A 25,179-nucleotide genomic window follows, 5' to 3' on the forward strand; every position below is an offset into this window, starting at 1 on the left:
CTGTACTTTTGGAAACACTGAAAATAGCTGATAGGACTTTTCAGAGTCTGAGAACCATAATTTGGGAACTTTGGGAACCCTAAGCTGACAAATCCTTGACCCTAGTCTGGAATTTTTTTTTTGCAATGATTCATTCCCATCTTTAATAAGGAGGAATATATATGACAGAATGATTTCAGAATACTATTATTTCCTCTAGCATTATTATTAGGCATATATTTAAGTATTTTAAAGTGAATCTGAAATAAACATACTTAGCTTTTAAGCATCTGAGCAACTGTGCACTGCTGTTTGAGATAATTAGCAACTGCCCTGCACGGTAAGGAAGATAAGCATGCCAATCACCATGAGCAGCATTTGTCCGGATTGCGTAAAGCCTGTAGAGAAAGGCTGAATACAAGAGACACTGTTTTCATTTTTTTGTTGTTGCTGTTGTTCTCTGTAATTTTGAACATGAAAGCCAGGCTTGCAGTTGTTGTAGCTCATTTAGGATTCCTTCCCAGCATCTCCCTCAGCTCAAGGCTTCTTTATCATGTCAGTGAAAGCTGCCCACATTCAGAGAGCCCCTGAGAGGAAGTTGAACGTGCTTCTCTTTGCAGTACAAATTTCCACTTCTGTGGGAAGACAAGTAAAGCAAATTGGGTTATGACTAAGAATGACATTAATGTGTCAGTGGAATAAGTTCTTATTTAGTTTTATTAGCTTTCTTAGAACGTGCAACTTCGGTAGCCATCCATATATGCTCTCCTGGGCAACACCAAGCCTCTTTTGTGTTTTGTCTTTAGGCTTGACAAGAAAGCTCTTTGCCAATATGCCCCAAAATAGATGACAGTTGTAGGATTTATCCTCAAAAATAATAGCAAGAGTAACATTAACCTACATTTACATAATACTTTCATATATATTATATCATTTGATGTCTGTAGCAATGTTGCAAAACAAGCTGACATTATTTCTTCTAAGTGAGGAATTTGAAGCTCATCGGGATTGATTGCCTTGTTTAAGGTCATCAGTCAATCAGTATGAAAAGCCAGGATTTGAATCCGTATCTGTCTGTCACCAGTACCCATGGTTTTCTTACCCAAGATGTTGCTTTAAGCTCTGTTACTATTTACTCCAGGAGCAGGAAAGATTTCCCCGCACAGTACACAGTAGATGTCCAATATGCACAATGCCCTGCATAAGCACTGAACTGCAATGAGTAAAAGGAAGTGGCACTGCCTGAAAAGTGTCATTATTTTTATAGGAGGCTGAAAAAAAAGGACAAAACTATTAACTCATTTTTAAAGAGGCAGTAAATTTAATGGAAGCAGAATTGAGGCAAAATTATCGAAGGGGTAGCGTTTACTAAGATAATGCAAATGACCCAGATGAAAATTACTCAGGCTTAATAGCTTAGAAATGCAAATATAGAAAAATGAGAGAGAAATTAATCTCATCAAAATGGCAAAGATTCTTAAAAAGTGATAAGACACAGTTTTGTTATGAATGAAGGGAAATGAACCTCTCCTAATTGCCTGTGGGTTTCTAAATTGGTACAATTGTCACAAGGGCAATTTAGTGTATTTATTAAAAACAGAAGTATGCATTATCATATAATGCCATCTTCCTGTGCCAACTATTATGCTAGGTAGCAGAAATAAAATAAAGAAGGTATTGCCCTTGCCTTCCTGGCAGGGGGGATAACTAAATAAGCAATTACAGTAATGTGACCATATGATAAAAAGTATGTAATAGATACCCCTATTTTTGCAGTTATGGCATACGTGTGTGTGTGTTGGAATATTAAATATACTAAGAAAATATGTATCCAAGTTTAATGGTATTTATCTCATCTTTCCATTGTAGAATTATGGGATTTTTTTTAAGTTTTCCTATATTTTTCAAATGCTCCTATAATTAATATGAATTAGTAAAATAATACTACAAACTAACAAATTCCTCCCTTTTTTAAAAAAAATAGCAATGAAGTATCAGTCAATTCACGAATCATTAAGAGCCAGGCCTGGTTGAGTTTGCTTGATTCTGCTTTCCTTTCTGGCATTTGTATGTCTGGGCTGCTGATATTCAGACCCCATTACTGGTTTCAGTTCCTGATTCAGTCCACTGGGACAGGAGTTCAACCTTGAATTTAGGCTCTGTTGGCTAATGCCCTTGTCCTCCTTCTTATGTCTGTCCGTCTGTCCAGCAATGGAACTTGGTCCCTAGGACCTCGAACTGCTGGCTAAGGATTTCTAGATACAGCTCTATGCATACCTGAGAAATGTTCTAGGGCTTCAGATCGAGAGGTTTTTTTTAGGGCATCCTGTTGGCATGGCTTTTCACCTCCTGCACTAGATTCCAGGGAGTTCTTGCTTCTAGGCTTCAAGATTTGGAGTTGTAAGTACCTTGCGTTCAGGGAAAGGGGCTTACACACTGAGTTAGTTCTTTAATTCCTTAACCTAAGTCTGGATCGTTCTCTGTCTCCACTGCCTACTTGGGGGACCCCAGAATGCCTTGCAGAGTGTTGTTAAATACAAATTTCCATTCCAAACTCTTTGGTTGGCTCTCCACCTGTCCTTTCTTTTTCCATGAGCTTTCCCTCAGCAACACCTCAAGCTTCTCATTATACCCCCCTGATTTATACTCAGGCTGCACAATCAGCAAACATTTCTTTGTACAAAGTTAAATTAAGTAATCACAAGGTTGTGTGACTCTAAATAGTCTTTTTAGGAAGTGATGAAATATCCCTATTTAGGCCATTAAACAAAAAGTAATCAAAGTATCTTGCAAGTCCTAAAATTTATGTGGTGCTTCATAGTCCTAAAATTGTTTATTTCTCTGGGATCCACTAACAATAACAGAACTTAATTTTAAAAGAGTTTGAAGGAGCAAATAAATGCCTATGGCAAATAGTCTTGGGACCTTTAAACAAAAGACAGGCTATATCTAGATATCACGGTAATATTAAATGACTTGGAAAGTTGACTTGTGTGTTATTCAGTTTTGTTCTCAGGAAAGAAACACATTTGCCCTGAATGTCAAAGTCCCCTTAGTTAGTTTCACAATGGCACACTAACTTTAGTCTCAGAGGAGATAAATTGTAGCACAATATTAATTATTTGAATGGTACATGGCAATAATGGCTTATCACTATTTGCATAAGACTAGAAACCTCAAATTACTTACTCTAGAACCATCAATGACAGTAAATTCATTGTTGAATACTCCAGTATTAGAGGATTTGTACTAAGCGAGGTCACATCCGTCTTAGGGATCGATGGATGACTGAAAGTGAACATGATTCTCATGAACCCTAGTGGGTCTTGGACTTCTCCATTTGCATTTCTAGACTATTAAGCCTGAGTAGTTTTCATACGGGCCATTTGTATTTATAAAACAGACACTATCTCTTCAATAATTTTGCTTCATTTGTATGTTCCATTATGAATATTATTTATTGATCCTTAAAGTCTTAATCTCCTAGTTATGCTGTTTCTTCTTCTCTTTCTTCCTCATATCTGAATTTTGGCCATCTCATTTCAGAAAAATGTTGAGCTAAGTCTGACTTTCTGTGCTAGAAATCTGAAAATGCTGTATTTACCTCAGGGTGAGAAAACAAATTTCCTAATCAGCCTAGGTGACACACATTCATATATGCACAGACAACTAAAGGGTTAAGTTTCCTTCCCCTTAAGAATCAACTTCCTCAAATGTATTTGGGAGGCAAAATAAATTTGTCCCGCATCCACCTGTGAGTCATCCCTTTTGAGAGAACCTTGCCTACTGCTGTATCCCACACTGCTGGCATCACTGGTTACCTTGAACTCCAGGGCCACCTTCTCAGGAGGGTCAAGAATCTGGTTCACTTGGCCTCAGTGAGAGAATGGTGTGAGAAAGGCCATGCTTCCCTTTATGATTTCTAGTAGATCGTTGTCATTTTTTTCAGTGTCCCAGTCCTGAAGCCTCCTCGCTATGTCTGGGGAGTCACCCACATGTGGAGGCAGAACCTGCTCTTCACTATGAAAGTATATCAGATAACCAGGTGCCCCCCATCCTTTGCAGCTGGGGCTGCCTCACTGCCCTAAACACCACCCACCAGAAAGACAGACTGAGCCAAAAGCTACTGCTGGGGAAGTAGGGACTGCACAGAAGCTCATCTGGGGATCTGTGGAGGCAGTCGCTGGAGGCGACCACGGCTTGTGGTGCTGCTTGTAGCACTGGTGGGTATCCAGTGTCTGGGGTGTCAGCGTTGGACACTGCATTGTTGTGCACAGTGGAAGTTCTGTGGTATCATTTGGGCTGCATGCCTGGATGCGTGGCCCCAGAGCCTTGTTCTCTGGAGTTCATATAAGCAACCCAATATCTTTTTTGTTAACTTTAAAATTTTGATATTATTTAAAACTGATAGAAAATTTGTGGGAATGTACAATTTGTATATGTTCTTGGTTTAGGTTTTTGTTTCCAAATCTCTCTTAGAATTTTTTTTGAAATAATTTTGGATTCACATAGAAGTTGAAAAAATAGAAAACAGAGTTCCCATGTATCTGTTGCCCAGCTTCTCAGTGTTAATAACTTGCAAAACCATAGCATAATTATGAAAACCAGGACACTGATACAAATATTAGGTAAAGCTGAGATTTTTTTGGAATTTTAGCAGTTCATATATATAATTTTTAATGTGTATTTCTACAGAGGTTGATCTCATGTATGTAATTGTGCAACTACCACCATGATCAGGATACCAAACTTCCGTCACCTAAAAGAAATTCCCTTGTGCTTCCATTTGCAGTCACACTGTAACTCCCAAAGCTAGTCCTTGGTAGCCATCAATCATTATCATTCTCTGCCACAATTTTGTTATTTCTAGAATGTTATGTCAGTGGAATCATATGTAATCATACACATTTCCTGAAGACAAGCAATAATTTTAGAAAGAATTCAGCCTAACTAAATAATAAGGAAGAGGCTCGTCTCTTAAATACACCATATTCTGTATAGTCTCATACCCATTGTCTCTACTTTGAAAACATTGCTTTATATTATCATGCAGAAGCATTTTGGAAGCCATCTCCTATATGCAAATGATGGCTAGACATGGGACTCCAGAGCTCTGTTTCATTTCTCTGCCAGACAGTCTATGTACTCCTGCTGCCACCTTTGGGTAGATAAATGCCCAAGAGAGGCTTTGAAATGGACATGTAAAAATTTGTAAAAATTCTTCAGCATGGCCTCCTTCTCATGAATTCCCATTAATGAATATGTGGAATCAAAGGTAATGTAGAGATTTATTGCCTTCTTGTCAGTAGTAAGCCTCAAAGGCTGAGAATATGTCTATATGTGTTCCTTCAGTTGCATACATAAAACACAATGAGAACTTGGTTAATGATATTTGTTTACAACATAAGGTACCATGACTGTTCATATTGGTACGAACACCTGTCCTCTTTGATAAGGGAATGTTCTCATCACAATTGACTCAGTTTAGGAGAAACAACAATTACACATAGTGTTTGGGCTGACCGAGACATACTCATCTACCACGAGTGTGTCTTCTGGTCTTTGTGGGAAAAGTTTCTTTACCTCATTTGGCCCTTTGGTATCCACTGACATGCCTGGCATTCAGGGTAGTGTCTAAGTGCTGGAGGTTGCAAATTAAGTGCAGGTAAGGAATTCAGAAACAAAAGAAGTACCTGAAAGAAAATATTAAAAATATTTTTTGGTAGGCTTAATATTTGTTACTGAGGTACAGTTGACATAATAGTTTCAGTTGTACAATGTAGTGCTTCAACATTTACATACATTTCAAAGTGCACACTACAGTAAGTGTACTTACCATCTGTCACCATACTAAGTTACTACAGTATGATTGACTATATTCCCTATGTTATATTTATTTTATAATTGGGAGTTTATACCTCTTGATCCTCTTTACCTATTTTGCCTGTTCCCCCACCTCCAGGGCAACCACCAGTTTGTTCTCTGTATTTATGAGTCTTTCTGGGTTTTATTTTTTTATTCATTTGTTTTAGTTTTTAGATTTCACATGTAAGTAAAATCATATGATATTTGTCTTTTTCTGTCTTATTTTATGTAAGGTAATACATTCTAGGTCTGTCCATGTTGTCACAAATAGCAAGATTCATTCTTTTTTAAGGCTGAGGAATACTCCATTGCATGTATGTACCACGTTTTCATTATCCATTCACATTTTGATGGATGTTAAGGTTGCTCCTATATTTCGGCTACTGTAAGTAATGCTGCAGTAAACATAGGGGTGCATGTATCTTTTGGTCTGAAATGAGTCTCTTGTAGGCAGCATATAGATGGGTCTTATTTCTTTATCCATTCTGCCACCCTATGTCTTTTGATTGATATATTCAGTCCATTTACACTTAAGGTAATTAAGGTAATTGATAGGTAGGTACTTAACTGCTATTTTATTGTTTTCTGGTTGTTTCTATAGTTCCTCTCTATTGCTTTCTTATACTCTTTTGTTATTTGATGGTTTTCTTTAGTGTTGTGTTTGGATTCCCTTTTTAAAAATTTTTTGTATATTATCAGCTTTAGGCTTGTGGTTACCTAAGTTTTTAACAGTCTATATTAAGTGGATGGTAACTTTATTTTGAACACTGTCTAAAAGTACTTCATCTTTTCTCCTCTACACTTTATGTATTAGGTGTCATAATCTGCATTTTTCATGTATCCCATGACTGATTTTGTGTATAGTTGATTTTGTAACTTTTTTTTTAAACTTCTTGCTTAATAAGTAAATTGGTCTTCTACCTTTACTGTTGAGTTTATTTTCTTTGCTTTATTTTTTAAATTAGAGCAAAAGATTTATTTGAATAAATACCAAGGGAGGAGTGGGACAGAGTCAATGTAGACAAAGGCCTCAATCCTTTAGGCGGGAGGCCTTTTTATTACATTCTGGTTAGGAGCTGCCCCTTTGATGAGGCGAGGTCATTGATTGACATTTATATGATTTCCTGCTTAGGGCTACCATGCCCAAAGTTTCAATCTTATCTGCAGAGTCTAGGGTCCAGCAGATGTCTTCCTGTACTTGGCCTGAATGATATAGAAACAGCATTCCTCCCTTAGATAGCTGCAGGTTCCTCCCTCACTCACAGCGGGGTCTAATGCACTGTGGATTGTTTTGAATACCAATTCAATTTCATTGCTGGTAATTAGTCTGCTTAGATTTTCTGTTTCTTCCTGGGTCAGTCTTGGAAGGTTGTATTTACTTGAAAGTTGTCCATTTCATTGGCACATCATTTTTCATAGTCTAATAATTCTGTCTGCAGTATCTGTTGTGACTATTCCTTCTTCATTTCTGATTTTGTTTATGTGTGTACCCTTTTTATTTATAAGTTTGTCTATGGGTTTCTCTATTTTGTTTATTTTCACAAAGAACCAGCACCTGGTTTCATTGATTCTATTATTTAATCTTCTCAATTTTATTTATTTCTGCTCTCATCTTTATTATGTCCCTCCTTTAAATGACTTTGGTCATCATTTGTCGTTCTTTTTTCTGGTTTCTTTGTGATTCTAGAGTGTTTGGGATTGTTCTTGCTTCTTGAGGTAGCCTGTATTGGCTGTCTACTTTCTTCTTAGAACTGCCTTTGCCGCATCCCACAGATTTTGCGCTGTTTTCGCTTTCATATTCTCCATGTATTGTTTGATTTGAACCACTGATTATTTAAAAGCATGTTGTTTAGCTTCCATGTGTTTGTCTTTTTGTTTTCTTTGTGTAATTTATTTCTAGTTTCATACCATTGTTGTCTGAGAAGCTGCTTGTACAATTTCAATCTTTCTGAATTTACTAAGGCACTTTTTGTGTCCTAGTATGTGATTCTAGAGAACGTGCAATGTACACCTGAGAAAAATGTGTATCCTACTGCTTTTGGATGGAGTGTTCTGTAGACATCTATTATGTCCTTTCGATCTAATGTATTGTTAAGTGCCTCTGTTTATTTATTTTCTGTCTGATCTATTGATGTGAGTGGTATGTTAAAGTCTCCTAAAATGAATGTGTTGCAGTCTATTTCCCCCTTAAATTCTGTTAGTATTTGTTTTACATATTTAGGTGCTATGTTGGGTGCATAGGTATTTATAATTGTTACATTCTCTTGTTGGACTGATCCCTTTATCTTTATGTAATGTCCTTTGTCTCATTACTTTCTTTGTTTTGAAATCAATTTTGTCTGATATAAGTACTGTTACTCCTGCTTTTTTTTCCCTATTATTTGCATGAAATACCTTTTTCCATCCCTTCACTTTTAGTCTGTATATGTCTTTGGGTTTAAAGTGAGTTTCTTGTAGGCCACATACAGAAGGGTCTTATTTCCTTGTCCATTCTGCCAGTCTGTGTCTTCTGATTGGTACATTCAGTCCATTTACATTAAATGTGATTATTGATATATATGTACTTATTGCCATTTTATTGTTTTCAATATCTCCTCTCTGTTCCTTTCTTCCTTTCTTACATTCTTCTCTTGTTATTGACAGTTTTCTTTAGTATTGTAATTGGATTTCTTTTTCTAAAATTTATTTTTTTCTGTGTGTGTTTACTGTAGGCTTTAGTTTTGTGGTTACCAAAGGTTCAAGGATAGCTTCTTTATAATAGCCTATCTTAAATTGCTTATTACTATATTTCAAACACAATCTAAAGGTAATTTTCCCTTCTTCCTCCACATTTTTCATATTAGTTATCAAAATCTGCACTTCCTGTGTATCCCTTGACTGATCTTATATACAGTTGATTTTGCTTTTGTTTTAATTTCACACTTGCTTGGTAGTTAGTTGGTCTACTACCTTTACCGTGACTTTGTTTTCAGTGGTGAAAGATATTTAGCTCTAGGGTCATTTCCATCAACAGCAATTCCTTTAACATATTGTGTAAGACTGTGTAAGACTGGTTAAGTGGTGGCAGATTCCTTCAACTTTTGTTTATCTGGAAATTGTTTAATATCTGCTTCAAATTTAAATAATGATATTGCTGGTAGAGGATTCTTGGTTGGAGGTCCTTCTGTGCCAATACATTAAATATATCATGCCACTGCTTTCTGGCCTGAAGAGTTTCTGTTGAGAAGTCTGCTGATAGCCTAATGTGATTTCCTTTATAAGTAATCTTTTTTTCTCTCTCTGGCTGCTTTCAACATTCTCTCCTTATCCTCAATCTTTGCCATTTTTAATTATTATATGTCTTGGTGTTGTCTTGCCTGTGTTCCTTTTGTTAGGGGATCTCTATGCTTCCATGACTTGAATGTCTATTTCCTTATCCAGACTGGGAAAGTTTTCAGCAATTATTTCCTTAAACAGACTTTCTATCCCTTTTTTTTTCTCTTCTCCTTCTGGTACCCCTATTGTGTGAATATTGTTTCGTTTGGATTGGTCACATAGCTCTCTTACCATTCTTTCATTCCTAGAGATCCTTTTTTCTCTGTTCTTCAGCTTCTTAGTTTTCTTTTTCTCTAATTTCTATTTCATTTAGTGACTCCTCTACAATCTACTTTAAAATCTCTTCATTGTATGTTTCATTTCAGATACTGTATTCTTCAGTCCGAGTGTATCTTTTTCAGATTTTCTATGTCTTTGTTGAAGTCCTCTATGAGATCTCAAATACTTTTCTGTAAATCTGAGTATGTTTATGAGTTTTATTTTGAAATCATCAAGAAGATTGTTGATCTGTTTCATTTAGTCCTCTTTCTAGGGTTCTGTCTTGTAGTTTTGATTGGATCAAATTCCTCTGCCTGTTCATTTTGTCAGGGATTCTGTGTTTCTTCCTTTGCATTAGATATTTCTGCTATGTTTTCTGGTCTAAAAAGTAATAGCTTTATGAAGAAGGTGTGCTATAGTGCCCTGAATATTCATTATTCTCTAGTGCCTGGCTCTATTTTGCACGGGTCCCAGTTGTTGGTGTGCCATGGGTGAGGTGCCTTTCTAACTTCTGTAGTGGTCTCAGTCTGGGTGGGAAGTTTGCTTGAGCTGCTACCTTTGTGATCAGCTCAGGAATCTCTGTTGAGCTTGCTGTAAGTGGGGGCCATCCTTTGTCTTGTCTGCATGAGTGCTGTGGCTGCAGGGTTAATGTGGTAGGCAGGATGTGCCCCAGCCTGACACACAGCACCAGGTTTGGACACCTGCAGGGAGGTGCCTTGGGGCTGGCTCTTCCAGGAACCTCTCCAGGTGAGCTGAAATGGAGCCAAGCAAGCTTGGAGAGTCTCCCTCTACCTGCCAGACAGCAAAGTCTGATGCTGCTGCTGGGCCAAGTGGGTTGGTTCCCGGCAGCACATGCAGGGAGGTGCCTCAGGGCTGTATTGCAAGCAAGGGGAATGGCGTCTCTGGAGCTCTTTAGTTCCCAATCTGTTGGGTCAAGCAAGGGCTGGGGAAGTATCTTCCACCTGTCCTTTCTCCTGAGGAGACAGTTCCATCCAACCCTTGGCACCTCTGGTACCCATCCCACTGCTGGAAGTCTTTCAAACTTCTGTCTCTCCTTTGGGTCTCAGGACTGGTGGAGTGTGCCTGCTCTCCACACTGGCTGGAGTCTCAGCCTCCCAGGGTGTTCTGCCTGCCCCTAGTGTCCAGCCCCAATCATCCAGTGTAATGTGGGCTTGTGTTCCCAGAGCAGATCTCCAGGGCCAGATGTGCAGTGGTCCGGGGCTTCTACTCCTTCCCTGCTCCTTTCCTCTTCCTCTCATTTGTAGGCTGGTGTAGGGGGAGAGCTTGGGTCCTGCTGGATCTCAGCTTTGCTGCATCACCCTTTTCTGTGTGGTCCTCTCTTTCTCAGGTGTAGAGGGTCTGTTCTGCAGTCTTTAGGTCATTTTCAAGTCTCAAAGAACAAAGCTCTGTGCTTTTGAAGAGCCACTGAGGCAAGTGAGTCTAATTGGCTCAGAAGCCCTGTCAAGGCAACAGCCATTCACTGGAAATACTCAACTATTTCCTTGGTTAATTTGGACTGAATCCCTAGGGAGGAATCTCCTGTGGTTGTGCTTGCAGTTCCCAGGAGAGTCTTGAGCCCCACTGCTAGTGGAAGAAGGGGTCCTGCCTGTTTGGTCAATTTTGGTGATACACTGGGTAAGGGAAGGATGTATTGGCCACAGCCAAGGACATGTCTTTTACTATAAAACCCAAAGATTAATGTCTTATCCACCTAGGAGGGAGCTTAAAATAGGCACTATGTGCACACACTCAGTATAGTCCCAGAGAGGGGGATGGGTAGGTAGTGAAAGAGGTAATAAATGGGGGAGTTACGGTGCTGGGCTTCCCTGTCCATTTAGAAATTTCTGCCCTTGATGTTGAGTGTAGTCTAGGCAGCTAAATTGGCTGACATGATGGGAAATATTAGGTGGTGGGGTATGGTTTGATTAGGTTGTCCCATGGGTCTGGAAAAGAGGGTGCCTTGGGCTGGGCTCCAGAGTAGCTGGTGGCCTGCTCAAGTGAACAAGATTAAACAGTTAGTGGATGACTGATTTAAGAGCAGACTGACAAATGTGTGGGCAGGGGGCCACTCTTTACAAAAATCAGTCTGGTTGGTAGGAACTCAGGATCCTTTAGTTCACTTATCACAGGGGAGGCCATAATGGCTCTCCTGGGCATGCCTTGTTCCCCAGACATCAGGGCCAACAGCATTCTCTCAAGTCTCTGGGCTCTGTCCTGGGTTCTTTTTTTCAGTCAGTACAAGCATTTGTAGGAGAGTCTGATGAGAGGGCCATTCTCCCAGAGTGACTTGAGTTTCCAGTTTTTGTAGAATATCCTGTCCTCACAATGTGGTGGGATGTTCAGGCTTTACAAGGAAGCTGTGAGAAGAGGAAGAAAAGTTATGGCCTTCCCACAGACAGCACAATGGAGGACTAAATGGCAGAGAAGTCAGCTTACCAGTAAAGTGCAAAGACAGTGCAGGCTCTTGAGGTGAAGGGTGTAGAGAAGGAAGTCAGAACAGAGTATGCAGCCCAGTATCCAAAAGGAAAGTTACCGTCCTACCTGCTACATCCATTGGCACCTTTGGTTCTAGTCTAGTGATCTCCTGCAGTGGGGCCAACTGGGGGTGGTGCTGCCGTGTCAGTCCGGGTTGAGCAGTTACAGACCTAGGGCTGCCTCAGACCCCCAATCCCTTCAGTTTGAGGGGCAGAGGTGGCCCAGTGCCCTGCCTCTTTGCATTTTGGGCAGACACTGACAGTTGGCATGTTCCTTTCGGGATATCCTTTGGCCCAATGCTCCACTTGGTGGCTGATACAGCACCTTGTGGAGCCATCTGTGGGTGTGGTTGGGGTACCAGTGGGCTGCCCTTGTCCCTGTAGGGCTGCCATCGTCTGGGTATGCCTAGCCTCTCTTTTCTGTTCTTCCTCCTGGTGCCTTGCCTCCTTCTTCCTTTCCTTCTCCTGAACCCTAGCCTCCATGAATTACTCTTGGTAGAAGAAAAAACTGAGGTTACTGTGGTAAGCATACCATCTACCATGGCCTCTGAGTCCTGAACAACTTTTTGGCATTTCCTCCTAGTGTCTGGTGCTGACTGGGTCAGAAATCTATCTTTCAGGATTACCTGCCCTCATGAGTCTAGGTCCAGATTGGTATGTTTAATGAGTGCCTCTTTAGGCTTTTCTAGAAAGGTGGCTGAGTTCTCAGCAGGCTCTTGGGTCGCAGCCAACTTCTGTCTAGTTGATAACCACTGTTGGTGAGGAAAAGAGTAAAGGGAGGAGTCTACAGCTGCTCTGGGCAATATTCCCATGGACCCAATCTTGACCTGCCCCTAGGGAGGGATTCCCTGCAAGGTTAAGCCCAAGCAGGTACTACCTCTGGCTGGATCTGGTGGACATCTCAGAGCCAAGGGGATCAGGAGATGAGAGCCTTCAGGGGATCACCCCAGACCAGGTTAGAGGGAAACCTGTCATGAGAGTCTTAAGATCAGTGGTCAGCCTATTGACTTTTAACTGGCTGTCCCATATCCAAGCATTTAATAGTGACAAAAAGAGTCTGATTAGCTGATCTACAGGGAACATAGAAAGCAAAAGAGAAATGCAGTGAGTAGAAGAAATTTGGGAACAGAGAAAAGGAAGTATCTTGTATGGACATATTAAATACTGCTTGGAGATTTGCTGTGGGGTTGCAAGTGGGTGTTCTTACAGTGTACCTCCACAACATGGACCGTGTCTTGCAGAAGGCAGGGTGCCTAACACAATCTTCCCTGGTCTGTGACCTACTTATCCTGTCATGGATGTCTTCTTGTGGCCAGCGCCTAATGGTATTTAACGGCTCAGTCCATGCCCACAGGTTGCGCTTGTTTTTGTCCACAAGAGACAGAGAAGCAAGGGGAGTGCCCCCAGAGGATAGGTAAGGAGTGCCTCAGCCAGTGGGCGAGGCACATACAGCTTAGTGGGAGTAGCAACCTGAGTCCTGGAACCAAATATGCTGTGGGTTGCGCTTGTTCTCCTTGGTTCTTGTCCCCACTGAAACAACGAATTGAAAGGCAGAGATACAATGGCAAAGCAGAGTGTAAGTTTTATTTGAATACACTCCAAGGGAGGAGTGGGCCAGAATCAAGGTAGACAAAGGCCCTGTGAGTTCATTTTCACTGATGAAAAATATTTAGGCTTAAGGACATTTCCATATACAGAAGTCTCTTTAACATATCCTGTAAGGCCAGTTTAGTGGTGGTGAATTTCCTTTAAATGTATTTTTGAATTTTGTTTGCTAATATGTTGTTGAGTATGTTCGCATCTATGTTCATCTGGGATATTGGTAATTTTCTTTTTCTTTTTTGTAGTGTCTTTGGTTTTGTATCAGGGCAAATATAGCTTCATAGAATGGATTTGGAAGCATTCTCTCCTTCAATTTTTTGGAATAGTTTGAGAAGCATACGTATTAGCTCTTCAAAAGTTTGGTAGAATTTACCTGCAAAGCCATGTGGTTCTAGACTTGTTTCTTTGGTGTTTTTTGATTACCAATTCAATTTTTTTATTAGTTATAGTTCTGTTCAGATTTTCTGTTTCTCCTGGGTTCAGTCTTGGAAGATTGGTATTTATCATTTAGCCATTTCTTCTAGGTTGTCAAGTGTGTTGCACATTTTTCCTAGTAATAGCTTACAATCATTTGAATTTCTATAGTGGTGTTTGTCAGTTCCTGAACTCTTTCATTTCTGATTTTATTTGAGTCCTCTTTTTCTTGATGACTTTGGCTAAAGGTTTATCAATTATTAATTATCTGTTCAAAGAACCACTTCTGTTTCATTTATTTTTTTGTAATTGTTCTCTTAGTCTCTGTTTCCTATATTTCTGCTCTGATCTTATTTTTTTCTTCTAACTTTTGGGATTTTTTCTTTTTCTGTTTTCTCTATTGGAAGGTTAGATTATTGAGATTGTTCTTGTTTCTTGAGGTAGGTCTGCACATTACTGTAAACTTCCCTCTTAGAACGGCTTTTACTGCATTTCAAAGATTTTGAACCATTGTTTCTCTTTTTATTATTAGGTATTTTTTACATTTCCTGTTTGATTTCTTTGTTGACCCATTGGTTGTATATATTTAGACTACAGTATTTGTGTTTCTTTCCTAGTTTTTTTCTTGTAATTGATTTCTAGTTTCATACATTGAATGGGAAAAGTTTCATACCATTGAATGGGAAAGATGCTTGATATGAATTCAATCTTTTAAAATTTACTGAGACTTATTTTGTGACCTGATAGGTGATCTGTCCTGCAGAATGTTCCATGTGCACTTGTAAAGAATATGTGTTCTGCTGTTTTTGGAAGGAATGTTGTACATATATCTGTTAGGTCTATGTGGTCTAATGTGTCATTCAAGGCCACTGTTTCCTTACTGGATTTCTGTCTGGATGATCTATCCGTTGATATAAGTGGGGTGCTGAAGTCCTGTTTTATTATTATATTACTTTCAATTCTCTCTACACTAGAGATGTTTATGTGAAATCTTATGTTCTAGTCATGCCCACATCCTTCTTCTGGTGGAAACGTTCTTTCTGCCTACAGCTGTCAGCACAGTGAGTGTGATGATCAGCCAGTGAATGTATTCTCTGGTTTTGACTGACTGGGCCAGGGATCAGAGTTCATGCTTTGATGAAAGATAAATGTGTTGCTTGGCAAGAACTTTGTCTCCCATTCTTGCTCCATTTGGATAGTAACTAATTGAACAATTCAGATCATCTCTCTTGGAAAGCATAAATGGCAACAAAAAAGGAGGGCTGCTAGAACTTGTGTCTTAAATGACTGAGCTATTTTGGTTTTGCATAATGCCTGATATATATCTCATATACAACAGTCCAGACTGACAGTGTAGCTACTGAGATTTCTCTGTTTTCTCTCACAATAAATCCCTTTATTATATTTTTATAGGCATATAAACTAAAACAAATGATTTATTCTTATTAATAATAGCTGTGATTGATTGCTTACTGTGAACTGAGTTCACATATTGTAGCATCTGCCCCAACACTCTTGTTGGAAAATGTTTATTGCAATTTTAAAGATCATGGCCAAGGTCAAATGGTTAGTATGTATCACAGCTAAGATTCAAACCCAAGTTCAGGTCCATTTGCCCATTAATTCCTTTTCTTCCTCTGGTTATCTGCCATTGATCAATATTACTTCCCCTAATTAGTACATCTAAAAATATATGAAACTCAGAGCATCTACTGAACTCAAAATCTACTTTTGATGTTTCTTATTCTTGGATAATTATTACTAAAATTGGATCTGTTTTCCTTGGGTGAGTTATCAGTTCACTGCTATTTAAATTCCTACAGAATATGTGTATAAAACCATTTTTCCAAGTAATAAGAGAATATCTTATTTTTGAGAAAAATGTTAGCTTCCATAAAACATGTTTTTAGCTAACAGATTTTAAATTACACTCAGGAGAAATGAATTCTAATCAGAAAGATTAATATTTCTAATCAAAGAAATACACAGAATTCTCATTTTCAGGTAGCATTTTAGATAGAAATGGATGTTAAGAGAATCGATTGCAGTCTGTTATTAAAGTGTGGTTTGAAAAGGTGATTTAAAAATTTTAATCAGAAAGCTTTAATGTAGAAATTATGTGTATTAGCACACACTGGATTAGCAAATTTATGTCTTTGGAGCCTATTCATTAGATAAAGATCTGGTGTGCATTAGAATAGAAGGAAAGCTGGAAGACGAGCTTGGACTACTGGACAGAAGTGATTGGAATCGATTGGTATTTTTGACAAAGGACTAATAATTGCTGTTAGTTTTTACAGCGTTATATTGCCTAGTCTCTCCTGTAATTCTTTGAAAAAGTCTTAAACCCTGTCATCTTACAGCATGCTTTAAAATACCATAGTTTTTCTAAAAGAAAAAAAAACTGTATGTTAATACTTCTCCGGGTATTATTTTACCCCTGGGTATTATTTTACCCCTGCCTGAGGAGTTTCTTCAGTATGCCTGAAGTATTCATTTCACCTTTGAAAGGTATTTGCAGTAGGTAATCTTTTCTTTATTAAAGTATCATTGATATACAATCGTATGTTAGTTTTCATTATACAACACAGTGGTTTTACTGCCTATGGTCACTAGGTCAGCAAACTAAGTCCCCTTCTTCCAAGCTGCCCTATCACACCAGTATCTCCCCATACTTGAACCGGATCCATACCGCAGCTCACCATACTGTATGGTATGCATGATGCAGATCCGGTGAGAGCCGGTGAGGTGCAGTACAGATCCAGTGAGATATAGTACAGATCCGGCGAGGCGCGGTGAGATCTGGCACAAATACGGCAAGATGTGAAATCCATCGAGATATGGCAGATCCGGTGCGGTGAAATCCAGTGAGGTGCGGTTAGGATCCGGCACAGTATGGTGAGATCTGGTGATATATGGCATAGATCCGGTGAGATGCGGTGAAATCTGGTGAGATATGGCACAGATCCAGTGCCCTGCAGTTAGGATCCGGTAGATTCAGGGAGATAGAGTACAGATCCGGCGAGGCGCGGTGAGATTTGGTGAGATATGGCACAAATACGGCAAGATGTGGTGAAATCCATCGAGATATGGCAGATCCGGTGAGGTGCGGTTAGGATCCGGCACAGTACAGTGAGATATGGCTTAGATCCGGTGAGGTGCGGTGAAATCTGGTGAGATATGGCACAGATCCAGTGCCCTGCAGTTAGGATCCGGTGAGGTGCGGTTAGGATCCGGTGCCGTATGGTGAGATCTGGTGAGATATGGCAAGATCTGGTGTGCTGCGCTGAGGATCCATGCCGTACAGAGAGATCCGGCAGACGTGCGGTGAGATCCGGCGAGATATGGCACAGATCTGGTGAGGCGCGGTGAAATCCGGTGAGATATGGCAAGATTCGGTGTGCTGTGCTGAGGATCTGGTGCCATACGGTGAGATCCGGCGAGATATGGCACAGATCCGGCAATGTGCGGCAAAATCCGGTGAGATATGGCACAGATCCGGTGCCCTGCAGTTAGGATCCAGTGCAGTACGGTGAGATGCGTTTAGGATCTGGTGTGCTAGGTGTGGATCCAGTGAGGTGTGGTCCAGATCTGGTACAGTACGGTGAGATACAGTACTGCACCACATCTGTATCTCGCCACAGATCCTAACCATACCAGATCCAACTGTACATCACATAAATGGAATGATATGGTGTGTTCACTGTAAGATTTAATATATTGTATGTAAATATCCTTAAATACTAAAATAACACTTAGAGTCTGCCATATGCACTGCACCCTCTACTGAATGTACTTGTGTTTTTATCATACATTAATTTAGTATCTAACAAAATGGAGAAGTTAGATTAAGACTTTTTACAGAAATGAGATCCCTTGCTCATGTGAATGCATCTGCTGTGGCAATAGGAATTTTAAATCTGTGAGGAACTAATATTAAGTGACTTGTTAAGATCAACTCAGTAAATTCAAGACATTATTTGATTTACAGATAGGATTTTTATCACTTAGTCATATAATTTGGTGAGATGTCTTTATTTTAGCCTGAACTTTTTAGAAATGAATCACAAATAGGGATATTGGCAAGAAATAATGAATTTAACTTACAACTGTTTTAGAGATTGTGTCTATATCTGTTGCTTGGAGATCGATTTTATGGCATGTTTAAGTTTAAAATGAGGAAAATATTTTTTGTATGCTTTCTCATGGCACTTAATTTTTTTTCTTTCAAAGGTGATATTTAAAAAGAAGCACCTGGAATGACAGCAGAATAGGAGGTCCCTGTGATAACCTCCTCCCAGGTACACGGAGGAAGCAACTACATATCATACAGTTAACTCTGAAAATGATCTGAAGACTTGCACAGCAGACCTTCTATACTTAATGAAAAAGAAGGGACAATATTGAGAAGGATAAAGTAGCAGAGCTGTGATCAATCACCATCCAAGCCCTTCCCCCCTCACAGCCCCAAATCAGGAGACAGTGAAGATTGGAGGAGATAAACACCCTGACACAAATGGCCCTGGGGATCTGTTCCAGGAAGACGAGTCCCATAACACTGGGCTTTGAAAATCAGTGGGGATAAATGCCAGGGAGAGCTAGAGCACGTTGGGAGGCAGAATCCCTGCTTGCGGAGGAGCAGCACACACTCTCAATTGCTCTGAGACAGAAGCAACAAGTTTCCAAGGAGATTTAAAATTTTGGAAGTGTGCTGGCTTTCTCCAGGGGAAAAAAGGTTGGAAAATGCCACTTTTCCAGCCTTTCCTCAGCTACCGAAACAGACACTTATGGGAACCAGTTGTGAAACTCTCCATGTACCCCCATTTGATCTGCCCTAGCATTCTCCTGCAGACTTAACCCACTCAACATGATTAGCCCAGAAGTACTTGCATCATTCACCGCTAGCAGCCAGGCTGTGTGCAGGCTGCATCCACACACACTGGCAATGGAGTATACCAGTTGTTAAGCTGCACCAGTGAGTCACACACTAGGGTAGAGCAGTAGCAACCACCTTTGCTGGCAGTCAGGCTGAGAGGTGACCTAACCCATGGCACACCAAGAGCAGCTGTACCTCAGCCACAATAGATGACTGTACACAGCCCACAGAGGGGATACCCTTAGAGCACCTGGCTCTGGTAAGTAGGGAGTTTTCTGCTTCTGGGGACCACAGAACGCCTACTACATAAAACTACTTTCAAGAACAGGAGACAAAGCTAATCTAAGACACAGAGAACCAGAGGAATATGTTCAACCAAAAGAATTACACAAAACATCAGAAAAAAGTACTTTACCTGATACAGAATTCAAAGTAACAGTCATAAATATATAATGGATTTCACTAATTTTGTCTTTTGAACTTCATAGTCCCTTACTGGGACTTGGGGAAAAAATAGATAAATTCAGGGGTCAGTTTACCAAGGAGATATAAAAAAGAATCACAGCTGAAGAATACAGTAACTGAAGGGAAAAACACACGACAGGGAGCAGAAGAACAGATTGGCACAATCTGGAAGACAGGTTAGTGGAAAGCAACCAAGCTGAGTGACAGAAAGAAAGAATTTCTAAAAATGAGAACATGCCAAGAGAGCACTGCAACAATTGCAGACAAAATATTTGCATATAAGGGTCACAGAGGGAGAAGAGAAAGGGACAGAAAGCCTACTTGAGAAAAATAATAGCTGAACACTTCCCCAATCTGGGGAAGGAAACAGGCATCCAGGTCCTAGAAACAGAGTGCATCTAACAAGATGAACCCAAGGAGATCCATAGCAAAATATATAGCAATTAAAATGGCAAAGATTAAAGGTAGACAGTTATGTACAAGGGAAACACCATAAGGCTATCAGATTTTCAGCAGAAATCATAGGCCAGAGGGTGGCATGAAATATTCAAACTGTTGAAAATAAAAAATCTACACAAGAATACTGTAGAGTTATCACTCACAATTCAGGGAGAGATTAAAAGTTTTGCAGATAAATAAATGTTAAGTGAAGTAATCACAAAACTGGCCTTACAAGAAATGTTAAAGGAATTCTTTAAATATCAAAAAACTTTTCCATTAATGAAAACAAACCTAAAGGTATGAGCCCCCTCACTTACTTACAAAGTGACTATGAAGTTCCAAAGGCAAAATAAGTGAAGTCAATTATATACAAAACTAAAAAGATGTCAATATGATGTGTTTAACATGGATGAGGAATAATGGAAAAGTAATACTTTTAGAATGTGTTGGACTTAAGCAATCATCAACATCCTATAGAACATATATAGTTCTATAGGATGCTATATATGAACCTTACGGTGACCACAAACCAAAATCATATAGCAGACACACACACAAAAGAAAGGAATCTAAGAATAACAGTAAAAAATGTCATCAAATCACAAGGGAAGAGAGCAAGAACTAGGACAACCAGAAAACCCTAAAATAACAAAATTGGCTAAATGCTCCAATCAAAAGACATAGGGTGAAAAATATCATATGATTTCCTTATATGTGGTTTCTAAATACAAAAAAAAAAATGAACAAAACAGCAGTAGACACTGAGAAATGACTAGTGGTTACCATGGGGGAGGGGTTGGTGTGGATGGGTAGAATAGGTAAAGGGGATAAAGGAGCACAAAAATCTCAATCATAGTAAGTTGGGGATGGAAGTGCAACAGAGAGAATAGTCAATAGTTCTGTAACATCCTTCTATTGACAGCAACTGCACTAGTTGGTGTGATGTATGTATGACTATTAAATTACTCTGTTGTATACTTGAAGCCAATATTGTATATCAACTATACTTGAATAAAAGGAAATCTATCTACCTAGACATAAGTTGGCTTAATGGACAAAGATAAAAGAACCATCTATATGCTGCCTATAAGACACTCATTTCACACCCAAAGATACATATAGACTGAAAGTGAAGGAATGGAAAAATGTATTACATGCAAACAAAAGTGGAGAAAAGGGAGGAACAATACTTATGTTACAGAAAATACACTTCAAAACAATAAAGGACATTACATATGATAAAGGGATCAGTTCAACAAGAGTATAAAACCATTGCAAATATCTATGCACCCATCATAGAACACCTAAATATATAAAGCAAATACTAACAGACCTAAGGTGAGAAACTGACAGCAATACAAAAATAGTAGGGGACCTTAACACCCCACTTACATCAATGGATACATTATCCAAACAGAAAACCAATAAGGAAACAGTGACCTTTAGTGACACATTAGATCAGAAGAATTTAACAGATATATACAGAACTTTCCACCAAAAATAAGCAGAATATACATTCTTCTCAATAAATTTAATTACGCTGACATGTTATCAAGCATCTTTTCTGACCACAAAGGCAGGAAACTAGAAATAAATTTTAAAAAGAACTAGAGAAAACACAGTTGGAGTCTAAACAACATGCTACTAAATAATCAATGGATCAATGAAAAAAATCAGAGGAAATAAAAAATACTTGAAGACAAAACACAACTGTTTAAAATCTGTGGGATGCAGCAGGAGTGATTCTAAGATGGAAGTTCATAACAATATAAGAAATGGGAACAATCTCAAACAATGTAACTTTGCAACTAAAGGAGCTAGAAAAGGAAGAACAAACAAAGCCCAATGTTAGTAGAAGGAGGTACATAATAAAAAACACAGAAATGAAATAAAGATTCAGAAAATAGCAAAAATCAATGAAACTAGGAGTTGGCTATTTGCAAAGATTAACAAAATTGATAAACTTTTAGACAGAGTTATCAAGAAAAAAAGAAAGAAGACTCAAAATCAGAAATGAAAGGAGAAGTTACATCCATAGAAAAATGAAATAATTACAAGAGATTACCATGAAAAATTATATGGTGATGAATAGGACAACCTAGAAGAATTGCATAAACTCCTAGAAACATACTATCTTCCAAGACTGACCCAAAAATAAATAATCTGTACAGACCAATTACTAGTAATGAAATTGAACTGATAATCAAAACACTTCCAATAAAAAATGTCCAGAACCACCTGGCTTCACAGATGCATTCTCTCAAAAATTTAAAGAAGAGCTAATACCTGTACTTAAAGTATTTCAAAAAATAGAAGAGGAAGGAATACTTCCAAACTCATTCTACAAGGCCAGCATTATCCTAATACCAAAACTAGACAAAGTCACTACAAAAAAAGAAAATTATAGACCAATATCCCTAACGAACATAGATGAGATGCAAAAATTCTCAAAATATTAGTATACTGAATTCAAAAAGACATGAAAAATGATGATTCTCCACAACCAAGTGGGATTTACCTCAGGGATACAAGGATGGTTCAATATCTGCAAATCAATCAATATAATATACCATATTATCAAATGGGAGGATAAAACCATATAATCATCCCAATAAATGATGAAACAGCATTTGACAAAATCCAACATCTTTTCATGATAAAAACTCAGCAAAGTGGGTATAGAGGAAACACACCTCAATGTAATAAAGGCCACATAAGACAAACACAAAGCTGACATCATACTCAATGGTGAAAAATGGAGAGCTTTTCCTTTAAGATCAGAAGCAAAACAATGATGCCTACTCTTCACCACTGTTATTCAACATAGTGCTGGAAGTTCTGCCATAGAAATCAGATTTGAAAAACAAAAGGCATCTAAATTGGTAAGGAAGAAGTAAAATTTCATTATTTGTAGATGGCATGATATTATGTATACAAAACCCTAAAGAGTCCTCCAAAAAGCTATTCCAACTAATAGATGAATTCAGTAAAGTTGCAGTATACAAAATCAATATATGGAAATCTGTTGTATTTCTATAGACAAATAATGAACTAGTAGAAATAGAAATTAAGAAAACAATGCTATTTACAGTTGGATCAAAAAGATTTAAATAGAAATACCATGACCTAGTAATTTCACTTCTGGAAATTTACCCAAAGAACATTTAATAATATTTTCTGTATATAGGAGATAATCACTTCTATGTTTATTGCTTCATTACTTATAATAGCCAAGATATGGAAGCAACCTAAGTATCCACCAATAGATAAATGGATGGAGAATATGTGGTACATATATACGATGGAATATTACTCAGCCATAAAAAAGAACGAAATCTTGCCATTTAGAACAACATGGATGGACCTAGGGTTTTATGGTAAGTGAAATAAGCCAGGCACAGAAAAACAAATACCACACGATTTCACATATATGTGGAATCTAAAAATTAACAAGTAAGCAAAATAGAAATACACTCAGACATGAGAAGAGACTGGTGATCACAAGGGGGTGTGGGTGAAATAGGTGAAGGGTATAAAGAGACACAAAATCCAATTATAATGTAAATTAGTCACAGGGATATTCATTAGTCACAGGTATAATAGGGAATATAGTTAATAATATTGTAATATCTTTATATTTTGACAGATGGTAACTACATTTATTGGGGTGAACATTTAATAATATAGATAACTGTCAACTCACTGTTGTATACCTGAAACCAATATACTATTGTATATCAACTGCACTTCAATTTACAAAAGCACTGTCACTGTCAACATGTAAAAGTACTTATCCAGAATTTGTTCATTGCAAAGTTTGGACCTCTTATAATCTGAGTCAAAAGTGAGTGACCCTGTACCTTGACAGAGTGTTCCCTTTGGGAATGCAGTTACTACAATAACTCTAAAAAAACGGAATGATTCTTTTATATAGAGGCACTTTACTTTATAAAATATTAAAATACTAAATGATATATGTCCCACATTAACCTTATAAAGTCCAATGAACTCTAAAAATGTACTGGCTATGTATATATTGGGAGGATAGAGGGACACCCAACAGCAGGACGGGTCTCACTGCCAATATCCTCACTGGAGTTGTAGGTTTAGCAGGCAGAATATGTAAAGTAGTAATAATACCAAACTATGTTTAAAATAATTGGGAGTCTTCCAATTGCACTAATTTTTTAGGGAACAAATCAGGTTTAGATGTTATTAATTAATACTAATTAAATCTTTGGTATGCCTTAATTTTTCACTGATACTGTGTTTCATTCCTGCTAATGTTTGCCTATGTTACAGTGTGATCTTTGAGCAATGTCAGGTAGTAGACTTTGTAGAATAAGCAGACAGCCATAACCAGAAGCACCAGATTGTGCTCCTGGGCTTTATGGGTTTTCTGCTGCCACAGGCTCAGGTCCTAAATAATCCAGCATGGGGCATGAGATGAGTTATTAAAACATATAAGAGGCTTGACAAAAAGGAAGAAAATAACTATAGCTTCAGTTGTTGAATTATTATAAAACAACATCCTTGACTTCTGGGAAGATGGTGTTGTAGAAAGAGCTTAACCCCACCGCCTCCCAACTTCACACCAAATGTACACCTACACACAATACATGCCGAGGAAGAACTGAGGACCAAGTGAGCACCTTCTGCACAATGAGGGATACAAAGATTGCAAACAAAAATAGCAGGACAGATGGAGACACAGTATTTGAGAGAACATGACCCCCAGGGCAACAACCAGCAGGGGGAGGGATACCCCTGAGGTACCTGGATGCAGATTCCCTGCCCTGAGGCATAGAAAAAGAAATGCTGCACTTTGAAGTCTATCCAGACTATGAGTGAAAAAATCTGATTTATAAAACTAAAATACCTGCTCTTTGGTGGGGGAACAACTGGAACTCTCTCCTGATGGAAGGTCTGCTGAGTGCCATTTCTTTTTACCTTCCTTCTGCACATTGGAAATGATGCACGGAGCAGAGTTGGGCACACACACCGATTTCCCTCTTGGTCTAGGTTGCTTTCCAGCCCCTGCCCACACCCAGATGCATTAGGTCAACAGAGCATCTGGGCTACAGCGGGCCCAAGGGCATGGAGCCAGTTGCTACAGACCCCTGGAGAGCACTGGCCACCACTGAACTGCGGCACTGACCCAGTAGCTATGGGAGTGGGGCTTCCCTGGGGCTGAAGTTCAGCCTGGGACTTCACTGAAGGTGTAGAACTGATCCCTCCCCACTCCTGGAGAAAGTGCCTGACCACTGCTACACCATAGGCATGAGCCCCCAGCTATGGAGGAGGATTTGGGCACACTGCCTCCCTGGCAATATGGATACCATCTATATCCACTCAGGAATGCCTCTTATTGGGCACCACAAACTGTGCCCCTTGCCCCCAATTACCCTCCCAAAGACCTGCTATCAGGACACTCCAGGCTCACATTCACTTCCTGCCAACAAGCCCAAGCCACCAGGTACATGCAGTCTA

General features: G+C 39.0%; 1 long non-coding RNA gene across 1 annotated transcript in view; it reads left to right on the forward strand.

Moving 5' to 3' along the window:
* LOC140844809 (uncharacterized) overlaps nt 1–20,711 on the forward strand; it is an 82,757-nt gene extending 62,046 nt beyond the window's left edge. Inside the window, exon 3 of the long non-coding RNA XR_012123304.1 lies at nt 18,141–20,711. This is a non-coding gene — a long non-coding RNA (uncharacterized lncRNA). The remainder of the gene's footprint in view (nt 1–18,140) is intronic.
* The last annotated feature ends 4,468 nt before the right edge of the window (nt 20,712–25,179 follow it).

Source organism: Manis javanica, chromosome 12 (genome assembly GCF_040802235.1).
Source record: "Manis javanica isolate MJ-LG chromosome 12, MJ_LKY, whole genome shotgun sequence".
Taxonomy (NCBI): domain Eukaryota; kingdom Metazoa; phylum Chordata; class Mammalia; order Pholidota; family Manidae; genus Manis; species Manis javanica.